At 31.7% G+C, this 22710-nt stretch overlaps 1 protein-coding gene across 2 annotated transcripts in view; it reads right to left on the reverse strand.

Annotated features, from left to right (window-relative positions):
* The window catches only part of LOC106470388 (fasciclin-2-like), an 82523-nt gene extending 61242 nt beyond the window's left edge, over nucleotides 1-21281 (reverse strand). For both annotated transcript variants that reach the window (XM_022398988.1, XM_022398989.1), the window contains exons 1-3: nucleotides 21079-21281; nucleotides 19707-19818; nucleotides 3147-3320 (exon numbers count right to left, since the gene is read on the reverse strand). The gene's annotated coding sequence lies outside the window, so the exon portion shown is untranslated. The remainder of the gene's footprint in view (nucleotides 1-3146; nucleotides 3321-19706; nucleotides 19819-21078) is intronic.
* Between the last annotated feature and the right edge of the window lie 1429 nt (nucleotides 21282-22710).

Consider the following 22710-nt stretch of genomic DNA (forward strand, 5'->3'; position numbering starts at 1 on the left):
TGAGGGTGGTGAGGTATTGTACTGGAACCTCCAAAATAAATATAAAATGTTTTTTTTTCAGTAAAACATTATTTTATGTTATTTTTTCTGCTCTAACTCTATATGCAATGTATCAGTTTGATTGACCTTGTAAACACCATAAAAAAAGTTAAATCTAAATTACTTTTTTTTTTCTAGAATGACTGCAGATTGTAGCAGGAACCTACATTTGTTTATCCTTAATAGCTTAAGGCTCATAACAGTATATGTCTGTTTATACTTAATCTTATTGTTTTATTGCCTTTCAAACTGTGCCTAACTACTACTCGTACTACACATGGTTCACATTAATCAACTGAATGATGAAACACTTGAGCTTTGTGAGCATACCTCATGAAAAAGTATTATTATTTTTTTTATTACCTTACCTAACATAACCTTATTTAACCTAATAGGTTTGTAATTTTAACATTTTAGTTATTTTTATAACAATAAATGAAAAATATACATGCAAAACAAGAATTATAGTACTTATCACTGACCTGTTGTTCCTTTGCTGTCAGGTGCCATTGACAATTAAGTTTACTTACCATTGACAATTAAGTTTACTTGCCATTGACACTTAAGTTTACTTTTTCTTTTTTATACTGAGGAGGCTACTACACTAAATAATTTTATGAGTTAGGGTAGAGAAAATAACAGATAAAAATATAAAGTTTTACTGAAAAAAGTTAGTTTTTAGGGAGTATGCAAATGAAATTTGAGATTGTTGAGATAATCTTAATGTGGAAATTACTTTACACTCTGACTAGTAAAGAAAAACAATAAAAATTTAAAGACAAATCTTTAGGAAAAATACTTGATTAGAAAATCAGAATTTTTTGTACAAAAGACTTGTAATGTTTAGTAAAAGTTATTAAACTATAACAAGCTCAAAATGGTTACAATGTTGGTCGATCTGACCAACTTCAAAGCGAGAGAGTTAACTGGCATAAGAACCATAAAATATTTTCCTAAGCTTGTTGATCTGAAAACCATGAGAGAAACTTTCAAACTGACGACAAAATAAACAATACTGTGTACTGAAAACAATGTAATATATCATTTGCTAGATTAAAACTTTCCCTTTCTATTCATTATAAATTATATAGAATAAAACATCAGTGAGAACTATTGGCAGTTTGACTTTCTAGTTTATGTTTCTGTAAACAAAGAAGATGGAAGGCTGTAAAAATTAAACTTTGCTTTAGTTATATCTATGTTATAATGAGTAATTTATGATAAACTCAATAATTCAGACAGTGGTGGAAATAAATTAGAGAATGGTCAAGATCTAATGAACAAATGTCATGATTCTCATACAAGGAGCATTTGAGGATATATTTAAATATTTCCTTTTAAAATTAAGAAATCAAAACTTATATAACTTTAAAATTTGAGTTATTAACAATATTTTGTTGCCATGATTATTCTTATATGTTTATAATAATAGTTAAATTAAATTTCAAATGTAATTCTGTAAAAAGTTGTGACATACGCACTTTAACCTACCCATAGCGAGAGGGTTAACCCTGTAACTACCAGCTACTAAGATTCTTAGTAGATGACATTGCTCTTGTCATATTTGTCATTCCTAAAATAAAATTAGTAGATGAAATTGTTTGAAATATGACAATAACTTTCTTAAAGTATGTAGTTTAAAAAACAAAAACAAAAAACATTTAATTTGTTTGTTTTTTATTATTTCTAATAAAAATTAGTTATTTAATATAGTTATTTGCACTTGGACTCTGAATAGTTCACCTGCAAGGTGATTTTTCATGTTGAGTATAAAAATACTAATTATTATCTTACAATTTTCAAAGTTCATTTGCATAATCTCTAGAAACATCTCAAATGAATATCAAGTTGTTTTTTAAGGTAAATGTTATCCTTTATTTTCCATTTTCTCTACAACATCATTAACTCTAGCTATTATCATTAAGATACAATGCAATGAAATGTTTAAAATATCTTCTTAGGGTCATATGCGTAATTTCATGTCTTTATATTTTCACTAATAGTTTAATTTTAATGTTTTATTTTCTTTTTCTGTTCTTTATCTTTGATTATTTACATCAACACACACACCAACATGTGCCCTTAGGCGATATAACATTAACTTCAGCAGAGAAGGTTTAGCCTCGAACAAGATATAGTTTGCACCCTACTTGTTACGAAAGACATTTTCAATGATGCAAAGAGTAGAATAATATTAACAAAAACATTAAACCTTTCAAATATGAGTTTTGAAAACACAAATAATACATAATGAATTAAAATGTAAAAGTAAAACCTAAATGCAATTTAACTGTCTGTCAAACTAATAAGCATTTACTTAGTCCATCCTGTGTCTCATGACACATTGGACCATCCATTGATGATACTTTCTTCTTTCCAGCACAATCTTCTCCATTTTTGATGATATTTTACTAGGGCAATAAAAAATAGCCAAGTGCAAGGGACAGTATCTAAACAACAGACGTATTGATAGTTTGACATCCATTCTAAAGTGCATATATCACTGAACATTTCTGGCCTCATTAAACCAAATAGCATGAAATCTGCACTTTTTATTGGTTGTAAGCATGCCATTAGAGTTAAAACTGTCACTTAGCAACACAGCTTCTACTCTACAAGTGGGTGTGGGTTATCTTAAACTTAGGAACTTTTACAACCGTTTCCTAAGGGACAAATTATTAGAATGTATTTCAGTTACTGATAAAGAACCTCTATATGGTGTACCTTGAATGTCTGAAATGAAGAAATTGTCTACATTACACACATAGTTTCTTCTATACCAGATCTTAAAGTTGAGAAATTGTAACTGCGAGCAGGTCAGGTGACAGCAAAAACTGGAGGTTTTAATTGTTTAGATGTTTCTTTTGAAATAAAGGAATGAAAACTTTAAATTATAATGTACTTGATAATAACAATTTGATTAAATAAAAAGACGTTGATAGTAAAGTGGTTTAATTAAATTTTGAATGCAATGCAGTAACATATGTAGAAAGGAATTTTAAAAAGGGTAAAGGGTTAAATTAAAGCATGAAATAACTCAAGCAAAAACTTTTACTACCTTATTAATTTTACTGCTTTTTTTCAGAATTACCCTAAATAAAATTTACCTTCATTCCATTCTTGTTTTTGCACATCCTTTTCTGTTTTTTTGTCCTCTTTATACTCTACTAAAAAGGATTTAATTGGCAGTCCACCATCTTCTATGGGATGAACAAAACTAAAAGTTATTGTAGTTGCTGTTATTTTCTCAAACTTTATTTGCTGCAGAGGTCCAGGGGCATCTAAAAAAACAAAAGAAAAGAAAATTAAAACTTTATAAAGAAACACTTTTTAATACAAACAGGGAATAAAAAGTCTTTTAAATATTAAGATTTGAGAAAAATGTGTAGTTAAAAACTATGACACTTTAAAATGCTTTTCAAGGTATCTGTTTGTATAATTATATTTTTGGATTCAACATATCTATATTGTAGTTTTAGTTTACCATGATCACACTTAGGATTAATAGTACTTGCCTAATTATACTTACAACTGTGGGTGGTATCAGCATTTTTTAATCATACTTATAATTTCAGGGGCTCATGTTTTGTTTAATATTGAGTTTTATGATCAGGTTTGTATAGTATAAGAAACTGATTTTTAAAGATATCCAAAACACATTCTCTCTTTCATCCAATTGCATTGTCTTAGAATAAAAATGACCAAAAAGAAATTTTGCAGACAATGAGAACTTGTGTTTATTTAACAATGTATTTTTGTATATGCACATAAAAATCAATAAAACTAAAATGATACAATCTGTTAAGCCTAATAAATAAGACGAAAATCACTTGATAGCACAAATTTACCACATTCATATCTACTCAAAAAATGTTTTAACCATAACTGTGAGGCCTAACAAGTTTCACTGTTTACAACCTACCAATATTTACTTAAATACAAAGCAATAATAATGTTATTTTCAAAGTTACACAGATCACAATCTCGGTCAACATATTTATGATTGATGTGTTTGAAACCTTTTGGAAATGGTAATGATTTTGATAACACCTGCATGAATTGTATAAATAAAGCCATAAAGATAACTCACCATAATATAACATATCATAATGTTTTGGGACTACATGGACCTATTGATTCATCTTGGATGTCCCATCCTCTAAACTAAACTAAAGCTATTAATATATATAAAAAATTTTAGAGCCAGCCCTTATCATTCATATACTGATCAAGCTTTCTCTTAAACTCACTTAAATTTACTGCCTCCACAACATCCGAAGGCAATCCATTTCAAATGCCAAAAACCTGTTAGAAAAATAAAACGGTTTTAGGTGAAGATGACCCCTCTCCTGCCAAAATCTATATTTGTGTCCCACAGTCCTACTATTCACACCATTAAGTATGAAAAAAAAAAGATGCATCAACACTGTCAATTCCCTTTACAACCTTAAACACTTCAATCAGATCCCCTCTAACTCTTCTTTTTTCAAGAGAAAAAAAGGTGAGAGATTTCAACCTCTCCTCATATGACAACCCTTCCATCCCAGACACCATTCTAGTAACCTTCCTCTGAACCCTTTCCAACAATTCAATGTCCTTCCTAAGGGAAGGAGCCCAAGACTGAACATAATACTCCATATGTGGGCTAACCTATGCAATGAAATTATAACTTCTTTAGACTTGTATTCAATATTTCTGTAGATAAAACTTAAAATCCTATTTGCCCTACCACTAACAATAGCACACTGCTTGGATGGCTTAAGAGACAGATCAACTATTACAGCATATGGAAGAGCAAGCATCACAGGAAGAGACTGAGAATCACTTGTTGAGTTGAAGCTCTCCCAGGAGGTGTGGGCTGCTAATCCTTGAGATCATCCAGAGTCTCAAGATAGAGTGGAGCTGGACAATAATATTCTAGCTAAAGCAAAACATTGTCTCACAAATCATGAGCAAGAATCTCATGTCTTGTTGAAATTTATAGTCTCCAGGTACAGAGAAGAACTAATGCCTTAGATAATGTTGGTGCCACACCTCTTTGCAGGCTGAAAAACTAACCACAGGCCCTGTATAAACTACACTATCAAAGTCTGGTGTTAGTAATATGAAATTGATCCAACCATCAATTCTCAAATGTGCTTCTCAAGAAGATCTGGATGGACTGCTTAAATAATTCAGGCAAATTGTTCTATGGAAAATAGGGACTTGGAAGCAATCTACCCAGCATTTACTTTCAAGTTTGGATGGTTATTCAGCACTTGAAATTGTTAAGCACTTTGATCTAGATGAACTTTGTTATCAGGACATAATCAATGCAGAATTGGATCATCTATGCAATACATTACAAAAGAGTAATCTATGCTGAATTCAGAGCTGGAAAGTGCTGTCCTCAAGAAAAATTGGCAGCACACAGAGATGAACAGCATCATCTGTGTGAGAAAGTGCCTCAGAATGACAGTTGCAGATCATGAAGACACTTTTTCTCACAAGTTTACAGAAGGCTAGTTACACAAGAAGGTGCAACACCATATTGTATCTGAATGAAGCCATTTTTGTGACAACATGGTTTAGTGATATTATCAAATAAGTTGCTTGAGAACAGAAAACTGGCAGCTACATCTACCTGAATGTGTTTCTGAGATGTCAGCATCTTGTAAGGCATTAAAATAACCCAATTCTCACTGCTTTAAATATCATCAGGTATTACAGTGCCACTGGTTACCAGTAATAAACAGAAATTTTCAGAACCTGTTATAATGGTTGAATCACCACCATCATGGCAGAAATATATCTCCACAGAACATGAATTATGGGGCATTTACTTCAATTATGAAATGGAGAAAACACTATCTATATCTTGTTGTGAGATAGACAAGACAGCAGTTTTTTTGTAGCCAACTACTAGGCAACAGCAGAATAACACGAGTTAAATACTGCAGCTCTCTCCAGGTCAATCTTGGCTACTGATATGGAGAGCATAATAGTTTGTTTTGTTCCTGAGGTGTGGTGATCAATTTAGTTGTGAAAATACACAAGCATGAGGTTGAGCTTCTGGTGGACACAGTACAGAGAAACTATCATGACTATGATTGAACTTGTTGATATAGAGTTCTTTCTGGTTCAAAAGAGATGCGTTCAAGGTAAGTAAGTAACTGGAATTCTATCTTGTCATCAGTGTTATGTGTTGAAGAACAAAGGCTGTTGTTTCTGACTTAGGTTTAAGTATTAAAATCTAATGGATGACCAAATGAAGTTATCAGCCAGCATAGCATGTGGTATTGGTGAATCCAATGTTGGTAAAACACAATTCATGAAAGGTGAATTGCATGAGCTTGTGTAAAGAAGAAAGTCATGATTCCTTCTAACGCACAAGTAATGTTTCCCAGATTTATGTAAATTCTGTCCCAGGTGATGGATCAGCAGAGATGAAACTTGTTAATAAAACACACTGTTTTCCATATAGACACATAGCTCTGCTTGCTCTGACAATTAGCTCTCTCAATTAAAGATATATTCCAGTGATAGAATAACTAGTTTGTAATTGTAGACAATTAGCTCTTAAATTACCAGCTACAGTGATTATCAACAGTGTGTATGAAGGAAAAAAAACTAAAACTAGCTGTATCTCAGATGTTATTTCACCTGCATCTTTTATGAAAAGTAATGGTTACCACAACACCTGAGGTTGTTGGTTGAAAACAGTCTTAAAGCAGAGCTCCAACAAAAATTCAGTAAGTTGCAGGTAGACATTCTTTATGTGCTTCTCAGACCACACAGAATAATTTAACTTATCACTTCACACACAGTTGATGCACATTCAATAAAGCACTCACCATATAATCTTCCTTGGAACATTAGAAATGATGCCAGTATTAAAAAAGAAGAAAAGAGGATTTTGAAGGTCAGAACAATACAATCATCAGACAGTGCTTGATAACAAAAATAAATAATATGAAGAAGAAAAAGAAAGAAATGTCAAAAGTTCTGTGGTGATTTTAGGAAGGTGACAAGTAATGTGGCTCATTGGATTTCCTTAGCTACACAAAAATAAATGTCTGGATGCTTTGAAAAGAGCTAAATATAGAGGTTTTGTTTGTTATATTAAAACAATTTTGGAACTTCGACATGCCGTTACAGCCTATATTGCTATGTTTAATTATGCTATATCTGATGACCATGTGTTAGATATACATGACCATTTCCATTTAATGCAAAAGTTATGACTGAGACAGTTATGTAAAGCATGAGTTAAATTTACAATGTATACTGGAGATATTTTTACCCATTCCTGCTTGCAGATGTCCTCCAGTTCTTGTAAGTTTGAAGAATGTCTTCGATGCAAAGCAATTTTCTAGTCTCTCCACAGATTTTCGAGTGGATTTAAGTATGGGCTTTGGTTTGACCAGTGAAGGACTATAATTTTGTTTCTCTGAAACCATTCTTGGATTTCCTTTCATCTGTGTTTGGGATCATTGTCCTGTTGAAATGTAAACCTTTGACAGAGTTTCAGTTTTTCAGCTGACTTCTTCAAATTCATCTCCAACATCTGTGTATATTTTGCACTGTCCATGATCCCTTGTATGCATATAAGTTCTCCAGTACCAGCTGCAGAAAAACATCCCCACAGCATTATTGACCCACCACCATGCTTGACAATTGGAACTGTAATTGCTGGGTCATGAGCAGTGTTGGGTTTCTGCCATACATATCATATGTCATTTAACCCAAAAAGTTCTATTTTAGTCTCATCTGATCATAGAACTTTCTGCCACATTGTTGTTGAGCTTAGTTCATTTGCAGTTAAGATGCATTTTTGTCAGTAGTGGTTTCTTTCTTGCCACCCTACAATACAAGCCTTTTTTGTGTAAGGTACGTGGTATTGTTGAGGAGTGTACAATAACTCCAGTTGCTGCCACTGAAGTCTGCAGTTCCTTCCATGTTACGATTGGCTTCCCTGACGATGTTTCTGCTTGTTCGAGTGCAGACTTTCTTAGGGCGACCTGATCTTGGCAAAGTTGAGATAGTGTGACACAGTTTCCATTTGTTCAAAAACAATTTTACAGTACTTAATGGCAAATTGAGAACCTTTGAAATTGATTTATAGCCTTCTCCAGAATTGTGCTTATTTTTGTTTAAAAAATTAAAAACAAACAACTGTTCTGTGTTTTAAGAGAAGTAAGTGAAAGTTAAAGATATATTTATAAAACTACCAGCAAGTTTTAGAACTTCAGAGTCCCCACACTTTGACAATTAACACTTCAATCAGATAGAACAATTTATTAATAATAATTTAGAACTATTTCAGCCATGCTTCCTATGCACAATGGAAAAACACTTACAGACACTCAGCAGACTTTGAATTCACTACTAAACTGATCACACAAACAGAAGTTAAAATAATAATAAAAACACTGCACCTTGTGAAGATGGTATCCACAACATCATCCTAAAAAATGCTTCAGAGCTCCTAATACAACACCCAACAGCCATATTCAACTTTTTTCTTAATTCTGGGTAACACCCCTTCCAATTGCAGTCAGCAATAATTAAAATCTTACCAAAAACAAGCCCTGCAACAAAAGACCCTAATAATTATAGACCAATAAACCTAATAAACAGCATAGGCATGCTCCTTGAGAAAATAGTAACAACATGCCTACTACGGTATTTAGAGAAAAACAATCTACTATCTGAAATACAAAATGTATCTTGCATAAGCAGAAAGACAGCTGATCATTTAGTCAGGTTAACCGAATCAATTATTCAGGGTTTCAACAAAAATCATACTACAGTAGGTTTATATCTTGATGTATAACAAGCACTTGACTCAGTGTGGCACCAAGGCCTAAAATATAAGTTACTACAATTTAATCTCCCGCCAGTAATAACAAGATGGATTTTAAGCTTCTTATCCAACAGAATAGTCAGGGTTAAAATCAATAATTCCATATCTAACCCAGTAACACTAGCAGCAGGCATGCCCCAAGGACCAATACTTAGTCCTATATTGTACATCCTGTTTGTCAATGATACACCATTCCTGAAACTAACATACACACATGCCTTGCAATACGCAGATGACATCACCATCTGGAGCACCCTTGCTAGCAGCCTCTATAGTTCAAGCTTCTCTTAACCACATAATAGAATCGTATAACACATGAAGAGTAGCACTTAACACTTCAAAAACTCAGGCAATAATATTTAAAAAAAAAAAAGATATCTTGCAAAAGTAAGTCTCTCCCCAAATTCCAAATAACAATGTATGACACTAAACTTAAATTCTCAAGAACAGCAACATTTCTAGGTATCGCATATAACACCAAACAAACATGGTCAGATCACTTTAAAACTGTGTTGACTAAAGTCAATAGACAAATTTATTACCTGAGAAAGATAGGATGCCAGGCAAAAACAATAATAGCAATCTACAAAGCATACATATGCCCCATAATAGAATATGGTAACAATCAACATGTCTCACTATCAGTATAAGGTCATACAAATAGCTCAAAATCTAGCAATTAGGAGAGCATATAGGATCCCCCATTACACGCCATGAGTACCTACAAAAAGTAAGCAAAATATCTAACACCAGAAAATGATTAACAACCCTTGCAAGCAAGTACTTTAAGAAATCAATAAATCGAACCACACTAACAACTCAATTTCCAACTCTAGTTGTTACTCTTGAAACATGGCAATGATATCTCTCACCTTTAAATATAATACATGCCCTGAATGAAAATGTCTAATTATACATGTCTTGATCTTTCTTACAACCTCAGCCATTGATAGGGTAGAATATTTGACACTCTACCAGTGAAAGTGGGTTTTTTTGGGGTACTCCCATTTCCCTCCCACAGCACAATTTAATAGATTAGGATTCACTGGTCACAGCCCTGAAAAGAACTGCATCATAGTGTGTTTAAAACAAAAATAAAAACTTGATACTTTAAACAACTAATCTTATATAAACCAATTTTATCTTATCTGGTTCAACAAACCAATCAACTTAACAAATCAGATAACAGAATTAAAATTAAATCTTAATACTTCAATATATGTTCAGTATTTCAAACAGAAATGGATGTGCTCAATATGCATCTCCCTGCTCGGCTCTCCTCTACGACAACACAGGTCACTACCATGTGTACACACAAGCCATGTGTATCAACAAATGCATGTGCTCATCTCCATCTTCCAGCAGACAGTTCTTCAAGACACAACAGTAAATTTGCCATGACACTCTCCTTCCTTTGCTTTGTTTCTGAGTCTCCTCACAGCTTCTCTGGATGTCTTGTGGCACTCTCTATCTAAAGTAATTTCAAAATTCTTGACTCCCACAGGAATCTTAAATTCTTAAAATTAGGCATCACTTAATACTAATAATACCAAAGGTGGCTTGTGACTCTTACACAAAAATGTTTTGATGTCTGAAACCCCAAGTTGATATATATTCCTTTGTTTTACAATGACACAAGATCTAAAGGAATATCTACATACAGGAAATTGTAAATCTTGATCTGAACACACCTTCATGATCTGAGTATATATTTTGTCTTGAAAAGGTCTGTTATATACCCTTTCCAAAAACAAGGACATACTAGTATTTGAATAAACACTTCAGACTTCTAATGATAATGGTACTTCAGTGGACAAAGTAAGAATGCTTGATGCTGAAGCTAGGAAAGAGTAACTACATTTACACATTTGGAAATCTCAATTATAGTATTGGCATTAAGACAGTGTTCAGTTATCCTGCAAATATTACAACAAAGTCTGCAACTAAAAAATGAAGTCTGTAGTTTTCTCTGTTTTGTCAGTGTTTAGTGACTAATTTCTCACAAAAAATAAAAAGAGTCCAATTGCAGATTAAATGATGACTGTAAATGCTTTAGTTTAATAAAACAATAGTTTTAACCCATGTAAAGGTAAGGTTGTCCATTTATCCTGAATACAGATGCAAGTGAAAGTAGAACTGAAGCAGTACTGTTACATGTGCAGAAAAATATGGAGCTTGCAACTATGTACATAATTCATATATTGACAGCTCTGAGGTTCCATTACTGTAAGACAAAGAAAGAACTATTTATCTGATGTAGTGGGTGGTAGCTGAAGTATTAAAGCCATAACAGAACTAAGAAACAACCACGAAACTTCAGAAGCATAAATTTCCTTAATAACACCACGAATGTAAGACACACAATCATACACCTGCATTATTTCAGACCACACTACCAAGAGTCTGTTAAAAAAGTACAATACTCAAAGAACTAAACACAGCCAATCAAAACTGTAACAGTAAAGCAGATAAAACTACTGCTCACATGGCCAATGAGTATCCACTATTCTACATGAGAAAAAAAAAAAAACTAAATCAGAAGAGAAGAATCAATTGTCAAGTCTTTCTGAAAAAACTATTCAACAGAACTAACAATGAGCTAAACATTATTCTTAAATCACCATGCAGAAAAAGGTTACTTTTACAGTACCTTTAATTAATCACAATATATTTAAAAAGATAGTCATAAAAAATCAGGACTATTTAACTGGATTGTTTCCACAGTACAGTTTGACTAAAAATTAAGCTGATAGTTATAACCTACTAACACATCAAGATGTGTACAAGTTGTAGTGATTGTTTGTTATGGATTTTGCGCAAAGCTACACGAGGGCTATCTGCGCTAGCCATCCCTAATTTAGCAGTGTAAGACTAGAGGGAAGGAAGCTAGTCATCACCACCCACTGCCAACTCTTGGGCCGTTCTTTTACCAACAAATAATAGGATTGACCATCACATTATAATGCCCCCACGGCTGAACATGTTTGGTGTCACGGGGATTCGAACCCGCGACCCTCAGATTGCAAGTCAAGCGCCCTAACCACCAGACCATGCCGGGCCTAAGTTGTAGTGATATGCCTGGTGTTTGTTATCATCTACCAACTAAATGTGGCATCTGTGAATAGACTTATGCTGAAGAAATGGGAAAAAGGGGTGGGGTTTCCAAACATTAGAATAAGAGACAACATAAGTGCTTTTTTAAACAACAACAAAGAGAAATACCTTAATGGACCATTTTTTGGCCCAGTGGTTTGAGATAAATACCTATCCTTCTCCACAAAAATTAACAACAGAACCAAAATATAAACTAAACCTAAACTTTATAATCCACACTTTTAATAATATGGCAATAATATATTGTACTGAATATTTGTGCAAATTCATAAAAAAACAGTAATAACATATCTGAATAATTATTCCAAAAAGATAAATTAACAGAACATAAAAATATGACTACTTTTGACAGGATAAGCTTGTCATTCTGAAGGAATAGAGTAAAATTGTTTTCTGTGTCTTGTAAGTTCAGGTTCAAAACAGCTCCAGAAGGGTCAAGGTTCACTAATGGTAGCAGACTGTATAACCCAAGTTGAAAAAGACAATTCCAATTATGGCTGAGTTCAGATTCCATTTCATCACTGAACATTTTTTCTCTCTTTCTAAATATTTCTATTGATTCTCTTGTTTTGCATTGATATAAGTTCATTGTGAATGTTGTATGAACATGTAATACTAATGCCAAATTTTTAGTTCCTTCTGGAAACAGTAACAATTATATTCCTTTAATTGAAAAAAAAATCATTTTGTTTGACTAATATAACCATGATTACAAAAACAAGGAATAAAATCAATACCCAGTTCATAGTAGGCTTCTATTTTATCTTTCCCTATGTTAAATCTATTTGAAAATTTGTTCACTGGTCATAGGTTGGCTTGAAGTTTTTCATTTTAAAACAGCATCTATTTTGTTTGATATCAAGGAGTAGTAGGGTAGCATTAGACATGGACTATCTCTTTATCTGTCTGCAGTTATTTGGTTCACTTTGTCACTAATTTTGTTGAACATATTAATTAAATTCTGTTTAAATCTAAAGGAAACAGCAACATTTTTGAGGTATTTAAATTAATCATGATGCCCTTTTTGTTGGAAAAGTGTTCAACATATGTTAAATAAGATTTGTTTATACCAATCTTCTGAGAATAAGAATGTTTAGATTTATTGTGTGGAAACAGGCTCGCACTTTCTGGTTTTCAAAGAAAGTTTGTGTGGAACTTGCCATTTGGGCATCATATAACTACAATATCAAGAAACAATATCTGGTCATTACACTAGTTCATAAGTGAATTATATGCCTGGATGAACTGGGTTTAATTTTTCATAAAAACATTTAATGTAGTTGTTCTTATTATGAAGTCTGCCAAATATGTCATCAACATATGATACATATAAAACAGGCTTTTCACCCAATTCATTGAAGAACTTAAGAGAGGGGATAGTGGACTGCTGATGTTCATGCCATACATCATTATTCTGATGTATTATTGTTGTTGTTTTTCATATTGCATTGACGTGGGTTACACAATTCACCATGCAAGAACTACTTCAAGGACATTGTACTTTTGATAAATCAATTTCACCCTCGTTCTGTTAGTTAAGAAAAATCCAGAAACCGCAAAGTAAAACAGTCTAAAGTCTAATGTTAGGTTAATAATTTTTAAACATAAACCTCTTTAAATTTATAATATTTGACAAGTGAGGAGTTCACTATTTCAGTGGAGTATGATTTATGAACTTCAATGATCTGTGGGGTATGATTATTTGTTGGATTATAATGTTGCAGTTGTGCAATTGTTATTGTCCAGCAGCATTTGGGGCAGAAGTACAGATGGATTTTTTTGCCAAATGGAGAGAGCTTGTTTATTTTTTTGAGATCCCGATAAAAAATATCATTGTAATAACAGTGAAGATAAATAATAACAGCGGCACAAATACCACAAGTGAACTTTCAACCGTGAATGAATGATGAATCAGCAGCTTTGGGGGAAACATTAGAAGGATACAGATTTTTACAATTACTTGATTTACAACAAAGTGGATCGAAACTTTCTCATATTGGAGTTGCAGCAAAGACACACATGACTTCTGTATGTGTATCCACAGTTGATACTGCAAGATGTATTGTTACTAAAACTACATAAATATGGAACTTGACATGATGCAGCTAGTGATCTCTGTGGCAGAATATTCTTTGGACATTGTATAATGCAAGGACTGTAGTACACCATAGTGTTTCACACACAATATCCAACATCCAGAAGTGACAGTTTTTGGCTGTATCTCATAAAATGTTGAGAGCTGTAGGCTCTGCACTGCAGAGAATAGTCTTGGATAAGTCTGGGTTTTCTACAAGAGATAAATAAGAGTATTCAATATATGGTGATCATTAATGATTATTTCACCAAGTGAGCTGAGGCTTATCCAATGACTGACACTTAAGCACAGTTTGTTGCTGATCAGTTTGCTGAAAAGTTGATAACATAATTTTGAGCACCTGGAGAAATTAATATGAATCAAAGAAAAACTTTTAACATTCTGCTGTTTTTCAAGTTATAATATACATTACATGTGGTGAAGATATACATTTTCCCAAGTCATTCTTAATCTAAAATTTTGGCTGAAAGGGCTATGCAAATAGTTAAACATATGCTTGCAAATTTTGCCAGTTTTTGATGAAATGACTTGGGTGATTAATCATCTATTATAAAATGATGGTATACAGGGAAACAATGCAACAGTTTACTGGCTGATCTCCAAAGCTTTTAATCCTGGAATATGAAATATACCCCCCCCCCCCAAAAAAAGTGATATATGATCTACACCCCATTGCTAATGTGCTACAGAAATATGAGGAGCTTTGCATTAGTTGATATCAAGAAGTTGCAGATTAACAAAGGGTTAACATGCCCAAATGTCTAAATAGTGAAGGGATACCAGTTTGAAATTAGAGAAATTTGGCTTTGTGGTACATGTATGGTTCTGGTTGGACTGAATTTGTTCAATTTGTCAACTTATGAAATTCATTGGACCAACGGATGGATCTAAGATTAAAAGTGAAATGGGGCTGATAGTCAGAAGATAGCCAGAGCAATGTATTTAATAATACTGACCCAAATGATAATGAAAAAGATGCTACAAAAACTTCAATGGCAGGTCATTTGTTCAGGAGATTAGCTACAGTGATAACAGCAACCTCCAAATTAATATAGTTGAAACTGAAACCAGCCAGTAAATAGGATGGCAGTGACATCTTACCAGACGTTGGATGCACAATTCAAATGTAAAAGTGATTTGCATTCATTTTGTTCCAAGCTATAAATTGAAGTTATATAATAATTCTATACAGCAGCACACAAAAAATCTACAAAGTCATAACAATTAGGAAAATTTATGGTATTGGTTTAGCACTTAGAACACTAACAGCTGGAATGGTTGATAGTGATATTTAGAATAAATAATACATAAAATAGAAGTGTCATCTATATGTCTGCTTTTTTGTATTTATACCACATATTTTTTTTTCTTTTAAGTTTCATTTCACCTGTCTCACAGTAAGAGTATACTGCATGAAATGAATATCACGAACAGCCTTTTTTAAAACATTATTTCATAATACAAGATCCGTTTTCTTTGCTGTGTGATGTTCTACATATAACGTGCTTAAATTTATTACTTTTAGTACAGTGTGAAGTTTATCCCTTTCTGGACAGTAATCACTTCCAAGTGCATATCATATTTCAACATTTGAATAAAAATAGTAATTCTATTTCGAACAATTATTTACTCAAAAAATATTTTAAAACTGATATTTTGTCATTGTGTAACATTTATTTAGTGTAATATGCACTATATTTAATATGAAAATATTAAAACTGTACACATTTGCATTTCTGCACAGCTATCAGGAGTCTTGCCCATAAACAATGCACTTATAAATTTTTTAGAATTTTTCTAAACAACTCAAAGCTCTGAAGTTTATTTCCTGAGAAACTGTGTTTCCTTTTATATGCAATTAACCAACTCAAGTTTTTCTTTTGATTATTCTTTCTCCTTTGTCTAACTAATTATTATTATTATAGGCCTCCATTCACACAACATGCTGTACGGTCATAAAATGATGGGAACTAATACATATGATGAACAGCTTTGAAAATTGCTACAGGTTCCTGTTGGGAACAGCAGAATTTCTGTGTTAAAGAATATTTATTTGAAAATCATGTCAATTTTCTTTTATGAAAAGACATAATGTAAGCCTCATTACATTAAGCAACAGCAAAACAATCTTGTGACTAAAATCCTTATTCATTGAATATTAGTGCTAAATTAATTGTATTCAAACAATGCACATAATAAAATAACTAATAATGTATTTGAAACAAAGTATATTAATTAGATACAAACTGATATTGACCAAAAAATATTGTTACCTACCCTGATCTGACATAATTTTGAAAGGTTAGGTCTTAAGTCACCCCTAAATATTTGTTAGTTTACTGTTTTGTTAGAACTTAAGCACAAAGCTACACAATGGGCTATCTATCTGTGCTCTGCCCACCACGGGTATCAAAACCTTGTTTCTAGTGTTGTAAGTCTGTAAACATACCACTATGCCACTGGGGCTTGTTAGTTTAAGCAGTGTTTATAACAATTTATAGTTAGAAGTTGTGACTACTACAAATGGAAATATAATATTTCAAAATAAATATGCTAATGAAAATCAATCGGATTGAAATTTATTAGATATTTAAAATGGAACTTTCTAATGAACAATACAAAATTTCAGTTTTAAGATGAAGTAATGTAATTTTAAAGCTTTTTTCTAAAAAAAAGATATTAAAGTAAAGTATATGAGCTTTTTAGGCCAAACCTAGATACAATTTAGCAAGTTTCTTCACAAAATATCAATGATCCCCTAATTTTGAAAGGATTAATAAATGTTAACTAATGCAATTGCTTTCATTAAAACTACAAATAAAATAAAATATGTTATGCCTGCCACGAGTCTTGATTTATTGGAATATAAAGTTTGTTTCATTTCCTTTAATTCTTTCAGAATGAAGTTGGTTGAATTGACTGATTTCGTATTCACTTTTGTATTCGTTATAGTTTTCTTATTATAACTTTTAATATACTTGGTTTATCTTCACAAAATTTGACAGACTTTTAGTAAACACCACAAGCCTTTTTTACACAAAAAATCATATTTTTAATGAAGTGTTTTTACTAAAGATTTGTCTGTGAACATAGATATAATTTCTATATACTAGTCCGAGTGCTAAGTGATTTTCAAGTTAAGTTTAAAAATACTTTCTTCATATCAAAAATCTCAAATTTTATTTGTATTATCTATAAAATAACCTAAATAAATTTCAAACTTTTTTTTAGTAAAACCTTATATCTTATCTGTTATTTTCTTTACCCTAAATATATACAAGGTTAGCCAAATTGACTGACCTCATAAACACAATAAAAAAAAATCGAAATAATTCTAAATTAACATTTTTTTTTGCCAGAATAACTACAAATTGTAATATGAAACTCCACCTGCTTATCCTAAATAGTTTTAAACTCATTACAATATGCATCTATTTATACTTAAATTTTGTTTTATTATATTTTTTTACATTGTAAATCACTCAGCAAACATGCAGCTCACATTACGTAATTGAATTATATTACACATGAGCTACTCGCAAACAAACCTCGCAAAATCTTTTTAATATATTATTATCTATTTCACCTAATCTAACCTCAACTAACATAAAAAGTTCCCTATTTTTATATTTTACTTATTTTTATAATAATAAGGAATAAAGAATACACATGAAATACAAGAAAAAAGTACTTACCTGGGTCTTCTTTTCTTTGCTTTCAATTGTCGATGATGATATTTAGCCCTACTTTTTTTATAGTAATGGTAGTATTGCACTAAATAATTTTTTGTTTAACTAACCCACTTGCTATGGGTCTTCCTATGGTCAGGAGTGAAAGGGCGTCATCACGTTTGTAGACTTGCATTCAAAATTTTATTGAGCTATTATTTTATGAATGTATGGCAATAAGTTTGATATCAAATTGTAGATTAAAATTAAAATTACAGTATTATATATTAGTAATTTTATTAATTTATTTATTTTATTAATTTTTGTGATGAATGCAGCTTTGGTTCAAATTAAATGTTTGTGATGTCCAAATACAGTCTACAGTTTCTAATGAATTAAAAATTGAAATTACTGATACTGACAAACTAGAATATGAAATAATTTGTAGTCATACTAATATAAAAAAAAGCATAATTTAAATATATTTCCTAACTTTTTATGTTGGTTAAGAAGTCGATCAAATCAACCAAACCTGTACAGAGATACAATAGTGAAAATAACAAATAAAATATAAAGTTTTTTCTAAAAAAAAACGTTTGATAATTATATGGAAGTTATTAGGATGTTATAAAGATTTTGCATGCAAAATCTGACAATTTATTAATGCATAAAAGTATTTTTTACCTTAAAAATCAAATTTACTTTGCATGTTGGATATTCAATATTTGAAAACAAAAAATGCACAAGCAAATCATTATTTAAAAATACTATACACTAATAAAAAAAATCTGATATTTTTTGTACTAAAGCCTTGTATTGTTTACTAATAATCTGCAAATTTCATGAAGATATGCTTCCTGTATTACAAATTATAGTTTGAAAACTATAACCAGCACAAAATCATTACAAGGTCAGTCCCAGGGACCGAGTTCATAGTGAGAGAGTTAAATAATGTACCAAAAAACACAGAACAATAAAATGCAAAAAGCAGAATATGTTCTATGACTATCACAATTTTTCTAGCAAGAGGGTTAAAACAAAAGTATTCCATATAAAAAAAATAGTAACACATGTTTCATATTAAATTTTCAAAGCTTGTAATTTATTTATAATCATTCTTTGGTTTGTGACACAATAAGCAATAAAATGAAGAAAATTAAAACTTTTTCTACATTCTAGCACTACAACATTGATCTTAGAAACCCAATGCTACATTAAACAGAAATAATCCAGTTACTTTGATACCATGGTAATTTTTCAATAATATCTATATATTTCCTCATTTCATATTTAAACCCAAGACTTGTCACACATCAGGCAAGTTCTCTGCCATCTAAGCTAAAAGGTTAACCATTTTGATAATAAAGTTATAAAAAACAACTCAAGATGATTAGAAGATAACTTTTCTTCAACCAAAATTTCACCTTTGCAACTTCTTCAGGGCTAGTACATAAACCTGTTCGATATTACAATAAAGAAGCCTCAAAGATGAAACATTAATTTAAAAAAAATTCCTCTTGTAATTACCTGGAGTGTAAAGGTAATTTTTTCCAACTTTATTTCTAAAATGTGTAAATCCCTGTAGTAAGCACTACAGATTCTAAAAGATTAACCCCTAGTACTTGCTAGTAAGTTACTTTTTATCAATTTAAACTACTACATTCTTCTCCTCTCACAAACAAGGTCCATCCTAAAACCTCATTTCAGGGCCATGACATGGCCACATATTGGATGCCAATGTGGTAATTTTATTTTTTTACAAAATCTACATATTTCCTTGCCTCAGATTTGAATCCAAAATCTATCACACATCAAGAGAATGCTATACCAATTAAATGAAATGGTAACCCTCTAGCATTTGCTGGTAAGTCACTTTTTAACAACTAAAACTACATCTAAAGAAGCTGAATAACATAAACCATTCATAGAAAATATATGTACTTACAAGCTTCTTTTAATTCTATATCAATGTGATCCTCACCATACTTGTTTGTGGCTTTACAAATATACAATCCGTACACATCTCGACCCCCTGGTGTACTTAATGATGGTTTAACCTGAAATGATTTTTATAGATCAGGTATGTGAATTATCATATTATTACTTGACTAAATGGTTTAACATAAAATAGTTACTTCAGCATAACCTTAAACTTTCAGTTTTTGTCCTAACTTATCAGTCTAAACACTTCAAACATTATTTCTGATGTATATTTAATGAACTATCTTAACATGCCATACTGTATACTACAACTGCACTTGATGACATAACTTAGGTTTAGGCTTGTCATAAAAAAGTACATGTGAGCTATTGTTTGAAGACTTTGCAGCCTTTGGTTGCTTCAAAAGTATATAAAATAAAGAAAAGGCTTAAGCTACAGGCTTAATAACAAAAAGCATACAACTTACTCTTACACAGACTGAATATTCTTTAGCCACAAAAATAACTCCACATCTACATTATGTTTCGAGTGGGTTCACATGTCAATAATCAGACATAATTAAACACAAGGTAAATACCTAAGCACAAATAGAAGGCCACTATATATTATCCAGTGTTTGTAATCAGTGAGTGATAAGTTACAGAAAAAATAGAGTTAACTGCATAATCTACATTCACTAAAAGAAGGAACAACTAAACTTTAAATCAGTTGCTCACTTGAAATGTTTTACTGCTAGAAAAATTATATCGCAAAATGTGGTTTATGAAAAGCAAAAGACAAATCTTTTCAGTTTTATGTTTTAAGCAAGAACAGAAAACTGTAGTCTTCAAATAAATGAAAGCAATAGCAATAAAGCAGGTTATCATAAATAAAAATCTTCACTTATGGATCATATATTCTAAAAGTTATGAGTTAATGTAAAGAAGAATGTATAACATATGTCAGTCACACTACATCTTCTATGTCCAGTGCTGACAAGGCCTTTTGCCAAATATCAAGACCTATCAGGCTGGCTGGGACATGACAGACAGTGGTGGTTGAAGCCCTATTTATATTATCAAATTGCACAAACAACTGTTATGTTTTAAAGGAGATTAAGTTAATGAAGTGTTGTTTTTATCAATCATAGTTAAGTTATTTAGAAATAAAAATTAGGGTAAGGATTAATAGCATATGTATGAAAACATGTAATTGTTCTAAGCAGCAGTTTCCAAACAATAGCTAAATTTTATAATTGTACAATACATTTAAGCTTAATTATTAAAATTAGATAAAAGGGCTGTTCTTAAGCTTTTCAACATAAACCTAAGACACTGATTACTTGCAACTTTCAAAGAAAGGTAGTAGTATGAATAATGAAAAAAAAGAACATTACCAAGAGGTTACTCAAACCCACAGTACCCAAAATGGTGTAGAATATAGAAGGATTCTCCTTTTTAATCTCATTATTTCTAAACCACCAACTAATTGTTGCATTTGGGACAGCATCTGCAAGGCAGGTCAAATTAACAGGATTGTCATTCCAAGTCTTCACACTGGTTGATGTAGTTGCACTCAAGTCAGGAGGAACTGTTTAAGTAAAGTCACTACATTATGTGCACTGAAGTTTATGAAAAAAAGTGAAAATTTAATTTGTATGCATCTCTAGAAAATATTATCAAAAATACTGACTGTACTAGTATTACACAAATATGTATTTCACAGCAAAATAAAAATGTGCACATTTAAGTATGTTCACTGACAAAATCTATTACTTTATATAAATTTATCAGTGATATACTTTATATAAAGGTACATGTATAAATGCTTAATATAGGCAAAGGAATTTATGTTAAGTTTTTTAGCATACACATAAATGCGTAAAAGTGAAAAGACAAGTTCAGTAGATTTTGTTTTATTTTAGTATTAAGTTCATTCACTAACCATTCTATTGACTAGTTGATGTTAAGTTTGAATATGGCAGCATGAAACCAGTAAAGTTGTTATAATCTGTAATCATTAGTTTAATATGAAGCATTACACAGAATTCTAAAATTAGCATTGGTCACTAAAGTCTCTCAATGATGTCAGCATGTTATAAAATGCCAATTTGTTTGTAGTTGTTTTGGATATTTGTGCAAAGCTACACAAAAGCTATCTAATCTAGGCATCCCTAATTTTTAACAGATAGACTAGAGAGAAAGCAGATAGTCAACAGCAAAAACTGTCAACTCTTTGGATATTTTAATTGAATAGTGGGATCTCATCATCATTCTTATAATGCACACGTAGTCTCAAAGTGTCAATTATGATTTTGTGGCAATGGGGCGGGATCCTTGGACCCTCAGATTCACAGTCTTGCATGCTAATCACAAGACCATGCCTGACCTAATGAGAGATTCTCCATGATAGATTGTACAAACTTTTATACATATCATGAACGTATTCAAAAAATTGTAACTCGAATGTACCACACAACCACACAGAAGATTATAATGATAGAACATGTGCGAGTACTGAAAGTTAACATTTTCCTAAATGAAAATGTATTTCCTATAATACTTACCTCCACTGGCACTATAGCTATTTCTCGATCTTCAAAGTTTCCCCTCTTTGCCCATCTAAGCATTGAAAACACCTGCTCCAGTCTTTTATACACCACTCAAATGTCCTTGGCAAATTCTAATTTGCAAAATTTTCCATCAACTTCAATGCACCCTCTATCTAGGTACTGTATAGAAGCACCTTATTTAGATAATGTAATCACTTTCTCGTGACATAAACCGGCTTTTAGTGGGAAGGTAGGGTGGGAGAGTGTCAGCAGATGTAAGTATCATTGGAAATACATTTTCAGGAAAATGTTAACTTCCAAAACATACTTACCTCCATTGACACTATAGCTAGAATCCCACATTGAGAAGGTGGAGGGGCTGGTGCAGGCATGAACCATACAGAAAGCATCTGTATAGAACAGGAGTATACTAAGATAAAGATGTTACAAGAGTGGGGGAGCCACATTAAAAGAACA

The sequence above is a fragment of the Limulus polyphemus genome, unplaced genomic scaffold (assembly GCF_000517525.1).
Source record: "Limulus polyphemus unplaced genomic scaffold, Limulus_polyphemus-2.1.2 Scaffold3977, whole genome shotgun sequence".
Taxonomy (NCBI): Eukaryota; Metazoa; Arthropoda; class Merostomata; order Xiphosura; family Limulidae; genus Limulus; species Limulus polyphemus.